Here is a 15,916-nt window from a genome sequence, read left to right on the forward strand (position 1 = left end):
GACTGCCATTTTCCTGTTGGAAACATTATGGCCTTGCTTCCAATCAAAAGCAAGCCATCAGTTATGAGGGGCTTGGGAATCTTATGAAAAGAGCACTATTGGTAAATCCTGTCTTTCTCAAAGAAAGAGCCAGCAAGTGTACCTTTGGATTTCCTTTTCCCTGAGGTCGACTATTAAATGGGTTAAATTATTAACTTCTGAAGGATTAGTGTGAACAAGCTGAGTCATGTTTGAACGTCCAGGTGCTGGTAATGTTTACAGGCAGAGGGTTCAGTTCAGCCTGTGTCATCAGGGCATTCTCTCAGCAAACAGCCAAATAAGGCTTGCAATGGCGTTAGCTTCGGGATCGATAGGTTTTGTTCACATCACTGCGTATCTGGAAAGATAAACGAGCCAGAGGGAGTTTATGTTTTGGTTTCATTCGCACAGACACATTCTTGTCGACATGTTTGCCATCTAATGTGACTGATATTTGTTCACTTTGGGATTTACTGCTTCTGCCAAATGTTTGTCTCCCTTTTGTTTGGTAACATTCAGTTCCTCTTATGATTGTGGAGCCGGAATGACTCCGTTTACATGATCTGTGCCTTGCTTGAATGTTCTACCACTCAAACTCCCTTCCTTGTACAAATAGGAACACTCTGCCAAGTGGGATTGCCAGGAACACCAGCTTTCATTTTCAAAGAAATACATCTATTTACATAGCCTCTTTCATCACCTCAGGGTGTCACATAATACTTTACATATACATAGAGTATAGAGTCAGCGAGATATACAGCATGGAAACAGACCCTTCAGTCCAACTCGTCCATGCTGACTATATAGGATATATAGGGGATGCAGGAGATTACTGCAGAAGGAAATCAGGAGGGCCAAAAGGGACATGCAATAGCCTTGGCTGAGAAGATTAGGGTGAATCCAAAGAGGTTCTTAAGTGTATTAAAGGAAAAAGAATAACTAGAGAGAGAATAGGGCATCTCAAGGATCGAAGTGGACGTGTATGTGTAGAACCACAGGAGGTGGGTGAGGTCCTCAATGAATATTTCTCCTCTGTGTTACCAATAGAGAAAGACATGAAGACTTGGAGAAATTAGCTGTCATATCTTGTGGTCACAGTAGAGGAGTGTTAGACGTATTAGAATGCATGAAGGTGGATAAATCTCCTGGTTCTGACTAGATATATCCAAGAACACTGCAGGAGGCTAGATAGAAAATTGCAGGGGCCGTAGCTGATACTTTTGCATCATCGTTAGCCACTGGTGAGGTCCCAAAAGACTGGAGGGTAGCAAATGTTGTGCCCTTATTCAAGAAGGGCTGCAAAGAAAAACCTGGGCACTATAGTCGAGGAAGCCTAACATATGTGTATCTGTGGTGGGTAAGCTACTTGAGAAGATTCTGAGAGATAAGACAAACATGTATTCACAAAGACAGAGTTTGATTAGGAGTAGTCAGCATGGTTTTGTGAGTGGGAGATCATGCCTCACAAATTTGTTAGAATTCTTTGATGAAATGACCAGGAAGTTTGACAAGGGCAGGGCGGTAGACCTGTATGGATTTCAGTAAGGCCTTTGATAAGGTTTCACACGGTAGGCTGCTCTGGAAGATTAGGTCACATGGAAACCAGGGGGAGTTGGCAAATTAGCTGGCAATTGCTTGATGGTAGGAAACAAGGATTAATAGGGGAAGGATGCTTGTCAGATTGGAGGCCTGTGACTAGTGGAGTGCCTCAGGGGTTTGTTATCTATATCAATGATTTGGATGAGAATGTACAAGGCAAGATTAGTAAGTTTGCAGATGACTCTAAAATAAGCAGTATCATGAACAGTGAGGAAGATTAACAGAAACTGCAGCAGGATCTTGATCGGAGGGGGGGTGGGGAAGTGGGCCAAGAAATGGAAAATGGAGATTAATATAAATAATTGTGAGGTCTTGCATTTTGGAAAGTCAAAACAAGTTAGGAGTTTCTTGGTGAATGGTAGGGCCTTAAGGAGTGTGATGGAACAGAGGGACCGTGGAGTTAAGGTGCATGGTTCTCTGAAAGTGAGTCACTGGTAGACAGGGCAGTGAAGAAGGCTTATGGCACACAGGCCTTCATCAGTCAGGGCACTGAATATAGAAGTTGGGAAGTTATGTTGCAGTTATACAGGATGTTGGTGAGGCCACACTACGAGAATTCTGTTCAGTTTTGGTCACCTTGCTTTAGGAAGAATGTTATTAAACTGGAAAACTTGCGTCAGAGGTCTGGATGGGGTAGAATTTGTAAGAAGCATTCAGGAAAGTTTTCTAGAGCAGTATGCCAATAGTCCGACGGGGGAAGGGGCCATATTGGACCTGGTACTGGGGAATGAGCCAGGACAGGTAGTAGAAGTTGAAGTGGGGGATTTCTTTGGGAACAGTGACCACAATTCTGTAAATTTTAGAATACTTGTAGATAAAGATGAGAGTGGTCCGAAGGGAAGAGTACTAAACTGGGCCAAGGCCAATTATATAAAAAATAGGCAGGAGCTCAAAAACTTGGATTGGACACAGCTATTTGAAGGGCAGTCCACGTTTGATATGTGGGAGGCTTTCAAAGATAGGTTAAAGATAGTGCAGGATAGGCATGTCCTGTTGAAGGCAAAGGATAGGAAGAGCAAGATTCATGAACAGTGGATGACAGGAGAAATTGTACGATTAGCCAAGAGAAAAAGTGAAGCGTACATAAGGTCCAGGCAGCTAAGAACATAACAGGCCCTGGAGGAATATCAGAAGAGTACGACAAGCCTTAAACGAGGAATCAATCGGGCTAAATGGGGTCATGAAATAGCTTTAGCGAGCAGAATTAAGAAGAATCCCAAAGCATTTTATTCTTATATAAGAAGCAAGTGGGTAACTAGAGAAAGGATTGGTCCAATAAAGGATAATGAAGGAAGGCTGTGTGTCAAACCTGAGAATGGGTGAGATTCTGAATGATTACTTTGCATCAGTGTTCACTGAGGAGAGGAACATGAATCTTGAGATTAGAGATAGAAGTTTGATTAGTCTGGATCATGTTGGCATAAGTAGGGAAGATATGTTGGGTAGGCTAGAGGTTATTACGGTGAACAAATCCCCAGGACCGGATGGGATCTATCCCAGGTTGCTGAGGGAGGTGAGAGAGGAAATAACTGGGGCCCTGACAGATATCTTTGTACAGATGAGGTGCCGGAGGACTGGAAGGTTGTTCATATTGTCCCCTTGTACAAGAAAGGTAGTAGGGATATTCTGGGTAACTACAGACCAGTGAGCCTGACGTCAGTGATGGGAATAGTGCTGGAGAGAGTAGAGGGATAGGTTCTATTTATATTTAGAAAAGAATGGGCTTATCAGTGATAGGCAACATGGTTTTGTGCGGGGGAGATCGTGCCTTATCACCTGAATAGAGTTCTTTGAGGAAGTGACCAAGTTCATAGATGAAGGAAGGACTAATGATGTCATATACATAGACTTTAGTAAGGTGTTTGATAAGGTTCCCCATGGTAAACTAATCAGATGACACACAGATCGCTGGAGTAGCAGAAAGCATAAGGGACTGTCAAAGAATATAGGAGAATATAGATAGAGTGGAGAGTTGGGCGGAAAAGTGGCAGATGGATTTAAATCCAGACAAATGTGAGGTGATGCATTTAGGCAAGTCTAATTCTCGAGTGAATTATACAGTGAACGGACGAGCCTTGGGAAAAGTTGATGGGCAGAGAGATCTGGGAGTGCAGGTGCATTGTACCCTGAAGGTGGCTGCACAGGTGGATAGAGTGGTCAAGGAGGCACATAGTATGATTGCCTTCATTGGACGGGGTATTGAGTATAAGAACTGGCAGGTCATGTTAAAATTGTACAGGACGCTGGTTCGGCCTCATTTGGAATACTGTGTACAGTTCTGGGCGCCACATTACCAAAAGGATGTGGACGCTATTATTCTTCCACTGAGATCAGTGTAATGAGACCAGTCATTGGGATTGTCCGTATTTTCTTTGTCTTGTTAGAAGTCTGAGTTCTCATTCTTGTTTCTTGAATTACTTGCAAAAATAAAAAGATTCCCTGTTCCTGTGCAGGACAGAGAAAGGTTTACGAGGATGTTGCCTGGTATGGAAGGTGCTAGCTATGAAGAAAGGTTGAGTAGGTTCGGTTTATTTTCCATTAGAAAAAAGGAGATTGAGGGGGGACCTGATTGAGGTTTACAAAATCATGAAGGGTATAGACAGGGTGGATAGAGACAAGCTTTTTCCCAGGGTGAAGGATTCAATAACGAGAGGTCACACTTTCAAGATGAGAGGTGGAAAGTTTAAGGGGAATACACGCGGCAAGTACTTCACACAGAGGGTGGTGGGCATTTGGAACGTGTTACCAGCAGGGGTGGTAGAGGCAGGCACGGTAGATTCATTTAAGATGCACCTGCACAGATGCATGAGTAGGTGGGGAGCAGAGGGATACAGATGCTTAAGAATTGACCTACAGGTTTAGACAGTACATTTGGATCGGCTCAGGCTTGGAGAGCTGAAGGGCCTGTTCCTGGGCTGTAAATTTTCTTTGTTTTTAAGAAATTTATAATGATGTTACCAGGACTCAATAGTCTGAGTTATAGGGAGAGGTTGGACAAGTTCAGACCTTTCTCTTTAAAGTGTAGGAGACTGAGGGGGGTGCTTATAGAAGTGTATATGATCATGAGAGGCATGGAGAGGATAAATGCACTCAGGTTTTTTATCCCAGGGTTGGGGAATAAAGGACTAGAGGGCATCAGTTTAAGGTTAGAGGGGAAAGAGTAAAAGGGATCCTGAGGGGCAACATTTTTATACAGCAGGTGATAAGCATATGGAATGAGCTGCCAACGGAAATGGTTGAGGTGGAGATAGTAACAACATTTAAAAGGCATTTGGACAAATGCATGGATAGGAAAAGATTGGAAGGATATGGGCCAAGTGCAGGGAAATAGGGTTAATTTGGAGAGACATTTTGGTCGGCATGGGCCAGTTTGGCCAAAGGGCCTGTCTCTGTGCTGTAGGTCTCTATGATTCTATGAGTTGATGACTAAGTATCCTACATAGGTCTCGTCCCATTTGGCCTGTATCCCTCCAAACCCTCCCTATTCCTATACCCATCTTTTAAATGTTTCAATTGTAGTAACCTCCACCACTTCCTCTGGCAGCTCCTTCCGTACACGCACCACCCTCTGTGTGAAAAAGTTGGTCCTTGGATCCCTTTTAAATGTTTCCCACCTCACTTTAAACCTATGCCCTCCAGTTCTGGACTCCCCCACCCCTTGACCACTTGTTGGGATTTGCAAGACTTGTCATTCTGTTTGTGCTTATATTTGTCTGAAAATAGGCAAGTTGTTTGTTGAAAGGACCAACTTCACTTTTGCTCTTTGACTTTGTAGGTCAGGTAACTTATTGCAGCACTCAGAATGATATTAGATCTTTTCCAAGAATTCACAGCCCAAGTGACCACTAGAGCAGATTTGAAAAAGTGCATGTTTACATAATTTAAATAATTTTGTGCACTCAGATGCTCAGTCATTTTATAAACTGCAATTGATGAATTTTGCAAGCCAGTGTCTATGGTAACTAATCTCAGGTGCACTATATTTAACCACTGCACAGATGCTTTGTAAGCTGCATTATAAGGCATATTCCATGAGTAGATGTTTATTCAGTGTTAATGATAGTTTTATTTTCAGTAAGCAATGCTCTGCTTTTCTTGAAATTAACAATTGAAAGTCTCCTCTATTATTCCTCGACTGAATCAGTGTAATGAGACCAGTCATTAGGATTGTCCGTATTTTCTTTGTATTGTTAGAAGTTTGAGTTCTCATTCTTGTTTCTTGAATTACTTGCGAAAATAAAAAGATTCCCTGTTCCTGTGCAGGACACACTAAACTATCTGGGTTACAGTGAGTAAAATACAACTGGACAGAAAGGATTACACCTTCATAAACAAATTGCCCGATGTTATGAGAAAACTCTTGAACACTTGCCTGGAGGTGTGCAGTCCTGTCATCTCCTCTGCTACACTGGAATGATCCAAGAACAGGAAAGCCTATTTCACTGTTCACATATAAGTTTCAACAGATGGACTAAGTAGATTAGACACATCTATGAGAACATCAGCTGGGATCAGATGCAAGGTACTTTCCTTCTCTCGAGGGCGTGATTTTCAGGGGTGCCTTTTCATTCCTCTTTAGCTCCTTTATTAGATGATGCAGTAAAAATTACTTTCTGCATTTGGTTGACACATGGGGGATTTTTGACACACAGAAACAGAATGGAAAAATTCATCAATATCTTCAATAGTTAACAGACTTCGATTACATTTAAAACTAAACACACAAAGGAAGCATGAATATGTACATTCAAACATATGAATTGGGAGCAAAACGTAGGTCATTCTGCCCCCGAGCCTGCTCTGGCATCAGTTGAGGCTGATCTGTTTGTATTTTCCACTTTCCCACCTGCCCGTCATAAACATTGATTCCATTGCCTCACACGAATCTTTCAAGATGTTGCCAGGAATGGAGGGTTTGGAGAAATAAAAGTAGACTGGATAGGCTGGGACTTTTTTAACTGGAGTGTAGGAAGTTGAAAAGTGAACTTATTGAGGTTTATAGAATCATGAGGGGTATAGACAAGGTGAATGACAAGTGTCTTTTCCCTAGGGTGGGGAAGTTAGAACATAGAGTATAGAGTGCAGAACAGCCCCTTCGGTCCTCCAAATGTGGCCACAGCAGGGTTTTGTAGAGCTGCAGCATGATCTCATGGTTCCAAAACTTAGTCCCTCTCCCAATAAAAGCTAACACACCATATGCCTTCTTAACAACCCTATCAACCTGGGTGGCAATTTTCGAGGATCTTTGTACCTGGACACCGAGACCTCTTTGCTCATCTACACTACAAAGAATCTTCCCATTAGCCCAAATCTCTGCATTCCTGTTACTCCTTCCAAAGTGAATCGCCACACACTTTTCTGCATTATACTCTGCAGCTTATCTATGTCCCTCTGTAACCTACAACATCCTTCATCACTATCCACAACTCTACTGACCTTAACACCATCCACAACTTTACTAACCCACCCTTCTATGCCCATCCAGGTCATGAATATAAATGACAAACAACAGTGGACCGAAAACAGATCCTAGTAACTGAACTCCAGGATGAACATTTTCCATCCTTCTGTCTTCTTTCAGCAAGCCAATTTCTGATCCAAACTGCTAAAATCCCCCTCAATCCCATGCCTCTGTATTTTGTGCAATAGCCTACTGTAGGGAACCTTATCAAATGCCTTACTGACTCCATATACACCACATCAACCACTTTACCCTCATTCACCTGTTTGGTCGCCTTCTCAAAGAACTCAATAAGGTTTGTGAAGCATGACCTACCCTTCACAAAACCGTGTTTACTATCCCTAAACAACTTATTCCTCTCTAGATGATTATAAATCCTATCCCTTATAATCCTTTCCAACACTTTACCCAAAACCAAAGTAAGGCCCACCAGTCGATAATTTCCAGGATTGTCCCTACTCCCCTTCTTGAACAAACGGCCAACATTTGCTATCCTCCAGTCTTCTGGTACTTTTGCTGTTGACAATGACGACATAAAGGTCAAAGCCAAAGGCTTGGCAATCTCCTGCCTGGCTTCCCAGAGAATCCTAGGATAAATCCCAACTGGCCCCTGGGACTTACCTATTTTTACACTTTACAGAATTGCTAGCATCTCCTCCTGAAGCACCTCAATCCCATCTCGTCCAGTAGCCTGTATTTCAGTATTCTCCTCGACAACACTGTCTTTTTCTAGTGTAAATACTGGCGGAAAGTATTCATTTAGTGCTTCCCCTATCTCTGATTCCGTGCATAACTTATCACTACTATGCTTGATTGGCCCTAATCTTACTGTAGTCATTCTTTTATTCCTGATGTAACTATAGAAAGCCTTAGGATTTTCCTTGATCCTATCAGCCAATGTATTCTCATGTCCCCTCCTGGCTCTTCTTAGCTCTCTCTTTAGGTTAAGACTAGGGAGGCATATTTTCAGGTGAGAAGAAAAGGATTTAGAAAGGATATGAGGATCACCACTTTTACACAGAGAGTGGTTTGTGTGTGGAATGAAATTGGTGGATGCAGGTACAGTTACAGAGTTTAAAAGACATTGTGATAAGTTCATGAAGTGGAATTGTTTGGAGGGCTATGGGCAAAGTGCAAGCAGGTGGGACAACCTTACTTTGGGATTATGCTCAGCATGGATTGGCTGGACCAAAGAGTCAGTTTCCATGCTGTCTGACTCTATGACGATTGAAATCTGCCTTAAAAATAGCCAATGATTTTGCCTTTTGGGGAAGAGAGCTCCAAAGTCACACAAACCTCAGGAAAATAAAATCTCCTCGTCTCTGGCTTAAAAGATCGATCCCTAATTTTAAAACAGTGCTCCCTAATTCTGGATTCATAACCGTGAATAAACATCATTTCCAGATCCACCTCACTATGATCGTTTTTCCCACTTACTCAACCTTATCTCTAACTGTCTGTAATCTCATTTTGTCTTCTTCATAGAATAATGCCTGCCTATCCTTTTACCTCTCCGAATTTAGCTCGCCCGTCATTTTTACTGCATCTTAGATCTCAGTGCTAAATTTAAATTTAGCAATTGCCACATTGTTCATTACAATAGCATCTACTGCATTTTTCCCATTAAAGACTAAACTACATATTTCACGATCATTTGCAAATAATTTCAACAATTTAACTTAATAGTAGGAATAATTAATGTGACAGTACTTAATATAAATTTATAATTATTATAAAATAATTGAAGTAAAAATTAATTTAATTCCATGATAAAAAATAATTTCACGTTTTCCTAGCTCCTATTTAGCTGCATGTTCCTAGATTTGAAATAATTCTCCCTTCTTGTCAGCTATCCTCTCTATTGCCCACTCTTTAAGTCCCACTCTCTCTCCCACCCTCCTTGTGGCATTCCCATGTCCAACCTTGACCTGATGTTATGGTCCAGACCAAACTCCTTTAAAATGTATTGAAAAGGTAGGCGAGACCCTAACTTTTCTTTATTTTAAAGGTAAATGTAAGGTATTGCATTCCAGATTCAATTCTGTTGGTCAAGCTACTTGACATTAAGCAAATCACACTTTATTCATTCGTGAACAAAAGAAAAATAAAGAATGGAACTGGCTTGGCTGTAGCTCTATCCAAATGTTTAACAGAATAATAAATACAGTAAATACTACTAATTAACTGTTCCATACAGTAACATCCATACAGTAACATCCCACAAACACACCATTGACAAAGGCAAATTCAGAAAAACAGAGTGTATCACATGCAATTCCAGCAGTAGGAAAACACCAAGAGAAAACTCTGAGAGAGTGTAGCGTGGAGAGATGTATTGCTATTGGCTGCTTCAAAAACCAAGGACTCACAAGTTGTGTACTTTATGCATTTGCAATAGACAGTTCTACTTAAAACCTCTCTTCAAAAAAAAGGACAAAATACATCTCTTAATGCCATAGAATTGTCACACTAGTACTGCCTTTCTCCATCCAGTTTTCTTGCAGCCTCTGCAATTCCTTGATGTCCCATTCTCTTCGTAGCTCCCTCATCTCCCCCTGCTTCCTTGCATCCTCTTTCTGCCTCTCAAATTCTCCAGACTCGGGTTTGACAGCTGTCTTGCTGAGAAATGGGTTCCCAACTCCACCTCCCAATGTTAGCAAAACAGTGGTAGGTCTCAGCCACAGCCTTCATCCACCAGGTGCCCAGCTTTCAGCTCCAGATGCCCAGACCCACTCTCAGCCCCCTGTTCTCCATGGGGTTGTCCATTCTCAAATGCCTGTTTGTGGCCCCAGGCATTTTCATTCTTCAGAACCTAGAGAAAAGTCGTCCTGGACCCAAAACTCTGTTTCTCTCTCCACAGATGCTGCCAGACCTGCTGCGTTGCTGAGCACTTTTGTTTTAAGTCTTGATTTTTTTCTGTCTGCTGTTTGTAGCAGCGCTCATTGAGGGGCTGAAAGGCCTGTTCCTGAGCTTCTCTGCTATCCTGTACTCTACTGTACCTTACTTGTATGGAGACAATAGTTGAGGAACCAAAGACCCATAGAAATGATACAGTACAGAAGGTGACCATTTGGCCTATCTTGTCTGTGCTGATCCAATGACACACAGATTCCCTTTCCAATCTCATCTTGCTGCAGTTAAGGGGCAGATCCAGGTCCTTTTTAAAAGAGTTTATGGTCTCTGCCTCCACCACCAACTCAGGCAGCAAATTCTAGACACCCACCACCCTCTGTGTGAAAATGTTTTTCTTCACGTCCCCTCTATTCCTTCAGCCAGCACAATGGAACTTGTGCCTGGAGCCTGAATAGGTAGGGGAGGCCCTAAATCAGTTTTTTTGCATCAGTATTCACGAGAGAGAGGGATATTGTTAATAGTGAGAACACCATGGACCAGGTTAGAAATCACACAACATCAAGTTATAATCCAACAGGTTTAATTGGAAGCACTGGCTTTCAGAGCGCTGCTCTTTCATCAGATAACCACCTGATGAAGGAGTGGTGTTCAAAAAGCTAGTGCTTCCAATTAAACCTGTTGGACTATAACCTGGTGTTTTGTGATTTTTAACTTTGTACACCCCAGTCCAACACCGGCATCTCCAAATCATGTGGACCAGGTTAATAGGCTTGAACAGATTGATATCAAGGAAGTGGATGTGCTGGAAATTCTGGGATGCATCAAGTTAGATAAGTCCCCAAAGCCGAATCAGATATATTCAAGGTTACTACGGGAAGTGAACAATGAGATTGCTGTGCCTCTGGTGATGATCTTTGCATCCTCATTCTCCAAGGGAGTAGTACTGGATGATTGGAGGGAGGCAAATATTGTTCCTCTGTTCTAGGAAGGGAATTGGGAAATCCATGGGAATTACAGACCAGTCAGATGTACGTCTTGTGGGTAAGCAAGATACTGGAAAGGATTCTGAGAGATAGGATTTATGACTATTTGGAAAAACATAATTTGATTTAAGATAGTCAGCATGGCTTTGTGAGGGGCAGGTCATGCCTCACAAGCCTTATTCAGTTCTCTGAGGATGTGAGAAGATAAGTTGGTGAAGGTCTAGAGGTGGATGTGGTGTATATGGTTTTCGATAAGGCATTTGATAAGGTTCCTCACAGTAGGTTCATTCAGAAAGTTAGGAGGTATGGGATACAGGGAAATTTGGCTGTCTGGATACAGAATTGGCTGGCTGAAAGAAGACAGTGAGTGGTAATGGATGGAAAATGTTCCGCCTGTAGGTTGGTGACTAGTGGTGTCCCACAGGGATCTGTTCTTGGGCCTCTGCTCTTTGTAGTTTTTATAAATGACTTGGTGAAGAGGTGGAAGTTTGGGTTAGTAAATTTGCCGATGACACAAAGGTCGGTGGTGTTGTAGATAGTGTCAAGGGCTGTTGCCAGGCTACAACAAGACATTGACAGGATGCGGAGCTGGGCTGAGAAGTGGCAGATGGAGGACAACCTGGATAAATGCAAAGTGATTCATTTTGGAAGGTCGAATTTGAATGCCGAATACAGGGCTAAAGACAGGATTCATGGTAGTTTGGAGGAACAGCAGGATCTTGGGATCAGTGTATACAGATCCCTCAAAGTTGCCAACGAAGTTGATACGGTTGTTATGAAGGCTTATGGTGTTTTGGCTTTCATGAACAGGGAGACTGAGTTTAAGAGCTGTGAGGTTTTGCTGCCACGCTATAAAACCCTGGTTAGACCACACTTGGAATATTGTGTCCAGTTCTGGTCGCCTCATTGTAGGAAGGATGTAGATACTTTTGAGAGGGTGCAGAGAAGATTTACGGCGATGCTGGCTGGACTGGGGGGGGAATGTCTTATGAAGAGAGGGAGAGTGAGCTAGGGCTTTTCACACTGGAGAGAAGAAGGTGTAGAAGGTAATGACAGTAGATAGCCAGAGACTTTTCCCCAGGGCAGAAATGGCTGTCACGAGGGGTCATAGTTTTAAGGTGATTGGAGGAAGGTAGAGGGGAGATATCAGAGGTAGGTTCTTTATGCTGAGAGTGGTGGGTGTGTAGAATGCACTGCCAGCAGTGGTGGTAGAGTCAGAGACATTTAAGCGACTGCCAGACAAGCATATGGACAGCAGTAAATTGAGGAGTGTGTAGGTTAGATTGATCTTCGATTAAAATTAATGCTCAGCATGACATCATGGGCCGAAGGACCTTTACTATGCTGTACAGTTTTATGTTCTAAAAGCTCAGGTCATGTTGCATCTGTAGAGTGGAAAACCAAGTTTGCTGAGCCTCTAGTATGACTCCTCATCATCATTACCATGAATCGTTAATGGGTATGGAATTGTTGTATTTCATAGGCTGACTGGAAAAAATACACATTTTACAAATGATGAACAAGTATTGCACACATTTCAAGACTTGGAATTTTCTAATTGTGTTCCAGGCCGGAATTCACATTAAAACATATAGATTATATTTTTCAATATATCCAATGTATGATTGCCATTTGACATTTTGTAAAGGATGTCGCACAATAAGGAAAGGGTGCATCACTGCCCATAGCTTAAAACAAGGGAGCAATGCTGAAAGTGGTCACATGACTCGATAGGGTGGTAAAGAAGGAAGATAGCGTGCTTGCCTTTATTAGTTAGTGAATTGAGTACAAGAGTCAGGATGCCATGTTGTAGCTTTATAAAACTTTGGTTAGGTCATATTTAAGAGTATTGCATTCAATTATGGTTGCCACATTACAGGAAGGATGGGGAGGCTTTGGAGATGATGCAGAAGAGGTTTACCAGGATCTCGCCTATATTAGAGGGTATAAGCTATAAGGAGAGGCCAGAAAAACTCATTGTTTTCTCTGGAGTGGTGTAGATTAAGGTGAGACTTGATAGAAGTCTATAAAATTATGAATTCATGGATAGGGTTGATGATCATAATCTTTTTCCCAGAACTGACATGTTTAATGCAAGGGAGCTTGCATTTAAAGTGACAGGGGGAAAGTTCAAAGGAGATGTGAAAGGTAGATTTTTTACACAGAGAGTGTTAGGAGTCTGGTGCACACTGCCAGGGCTGGTGGTGGAGGCAAATACGATAGGAGCATTTAAGGGACTTTTAGAAAAGCGCATGAATAAGCAAGGAATGGAGGGATATGGACCAAGGCTGGCAGAAGTGATTAGTTTAATTTGGCCTCATGTTTGGCACAACATCGTGGGCCAAAGGGCCAGTTCCTGTACTGTACTGTTCTCTGTTCAATGGTCACCTCCCATGCTGAAAGTTAATTTATTTTAATGTATTGTATTTGTAAAGAAAAAATGACACACATAAGAATGAATAAAATGTATGAGCACCAATTAATAGAGAACATCAGAGCCACAAAATCTCAGAAACCCTGACCTTATAAGAGCATTCTACAGTTTACAGGAACACCATTTGCTAGAAGATGAGGATTGCAACACCTTTACGTGTCTCCATACATAAAATATGCATTTGTCTTTTCACAAGGTTCATATTAGGAAGTAATTAACAAGCATCAGCTACACTCTTGAAATCAAAACTCCTGACCATTACGTAGAGAGTAGTGACTTTGTGCCTGTCTGATCACCACATATGGAATATCATTGCATGTTTTCTAATTACAACGGTACACATTACTCATGGTGCCAGTTATTGGGTGAATTAATCATTAACCATGGGCTCCTGAAAAATCACCATACATAACAAGGAAGACCTGTGGAATATAAGCACATTAATTTCAGTAACCTGGTTAAACCGGCTCACTGAGCTGTACTTGAGCCCACATCTTAATTACATTCAGCTTTGTTAAAAACACCAGCATTTACACAAGGTTATGAGTCAATTCATCATTTACAGTGACCCAGGGTAAATCCCTAAGGCCAGAGCATACATATCTCAGCAATGCAGGGATGAGTCAGTGGGGAGTTTAAGGAGCTGTTATCACCTGACAGCTGTACCAGAAATTCGCAGGGGTTCAGTTCTTACAAAAGATGGACTGCGGGCAGTGTATTTGCAAATTCCCAATGGCCTCCTAGAAGCTGAAGCTCTTCCTAAGCAGCATAAATCTGGAACACTGGCCCTTGCGGTACTGAAGGAGTGCTGTACTGGCAGAAGTGCTGTCTTTTCAAGCAATGTCATGAAACTTTGCAGTTGAAAGCAAGATAAGAACCCTATGGCCCAATTTTAAAGAGTAGCTGGGAAACTTCCTACAGTCAGTGTGTTTGAACCGTTCACAGGTTGACAGGGACTGAGACAATGTTTGCCAAGAAGATTCTAGAACTGTGGATCATATTCAAAAAATAAGTTGTGAGCCACTGAGGACTGAGATGAGGGAAATTGGCTCACTCAGATGGTCTCTGGAAGTCTGTATTTCAAGAGCTGGGCATGCTCAGTCATTAAATGCAATTAAGTTATGGATCAGAGTTTTGAGCACTAAATGGGGCCAAAGGATATGGCTTTTGTAGGAAAGTGGAGCTGATTTTGGAGATTAATGATTACGCCAGAGCACCATGTAATCCCAAAACCCAGCTTAATGAATCAGAAACACAATTTGACATCCCATTATTGGTGCTCAGGGATTTGCAGTCAGCTGAGTAAATAAACAAAGCTGCAAAAATTAGTGTCAATGAGGGTAATCGTTGTAATGACTGGATTGTTGTACAAATCTTCCCTTCAGGGAGGTAATCCGTCCCGACCTATTCGTGTGTATATCTGACTCAGGACAGACAGTTATGCTGTTAACTCTTATCTACCTGTTGTAATGACCCAATTCTCTCATTCTTGCACTGGATGTTGTCACTGGCAAGGCTGGCATTTGATGCCCAAAACCAATTGTCCCTCTAAACTATTTTAGACGGCAGTGAGAAGTCAACCACATTACTATGGGTCTGGAGTGACATGTAGACCAGAACGAGACAAGTCACTTAAGGACATTAGTAACCAGATGGGTTTTAAAAAAATATACTGTTTGGTCTCTTTATTGAAAGAAGAAAATTATTCAATTCAAGCCCAAATAGGAATGGGCAACAAACGCTGGCTTTTTGAGTCAGGCTAATATCCATGAAAGAATAATTTTTAAAAATGACAAGTTCATCACTTAAGACACCTGCATAATGATGGAGTATAGTCAGAGTCTCACAGCACAGAAACAGACCCTTCCGTCCAATCAGTTTATACTAAACCACATTCCCAAGCTAAACTAGTCCCACCTGCCTGCACTTGGCTCATATCCCTCCAAACCTTTCTTATTCATGTACCTATCCAAATGTCTTTTAAATGTAGTAACTGTAGCAGCCTCCATCACTTCCTCTGGAAGTTCATTCCACACACAAACCACTGTGTAAAAAAAGTGCCCATCATGTCTTTTTAAAATCTTTCTCCTCTTACCTTAAAAACATGCCTCCAAGTTTTGAAACTCCCCCACTCCAGAGAAAAGACACTTGCCATTCACCTTATCTCTAACCCTCATGATTTGATAAATCTCTATAAGGTCACCTCTCAACCTCAATCTCAACTCAGCCTGCGTTTTGTCAATAATGCAGGCTTCACTCAGGGTTGGGAGCCTGAAATAAACCTGGTGTTGACCTCCCAGTCCCAGACTGTGACCTCTCCTGCGGGAAGTGAATCCCAGTGTTTGTTTTCATGATCTTATTTTAAAATTCATTTGTGGGATGTGGGCATTGCTGGCTAGACCAGCATTTATTGCCCATCCCTAGTTGCCCTTGAGAAGGTGGTGGTGAGCTGCCTTCATGAACTGCTGCAGTCCACCTGCTGTGGATTGATCCAAAATACCATGAGGGAGGGAAATCCAGGATTTTGACCCAGCGGCAGTGAAGGAATGGCGATATATTTCCAAGTCG

This window comes from Chiloscyllium plagiosum, chromosome 21 (genome assembly GCF_004010195.1).
Source record: "Chiloscyllium plagiosum isolate BGI_BamShark_2017 chromosome 21, ASM401019v2, whole genome shotgun sequence".
NCBI lineage: Eukaryota > Metazoa > Chordata > Chondrichthyes > Orectolobiformes > Hemiscylliidae > Chiloscyllium > Chiloscyllium plagiosum.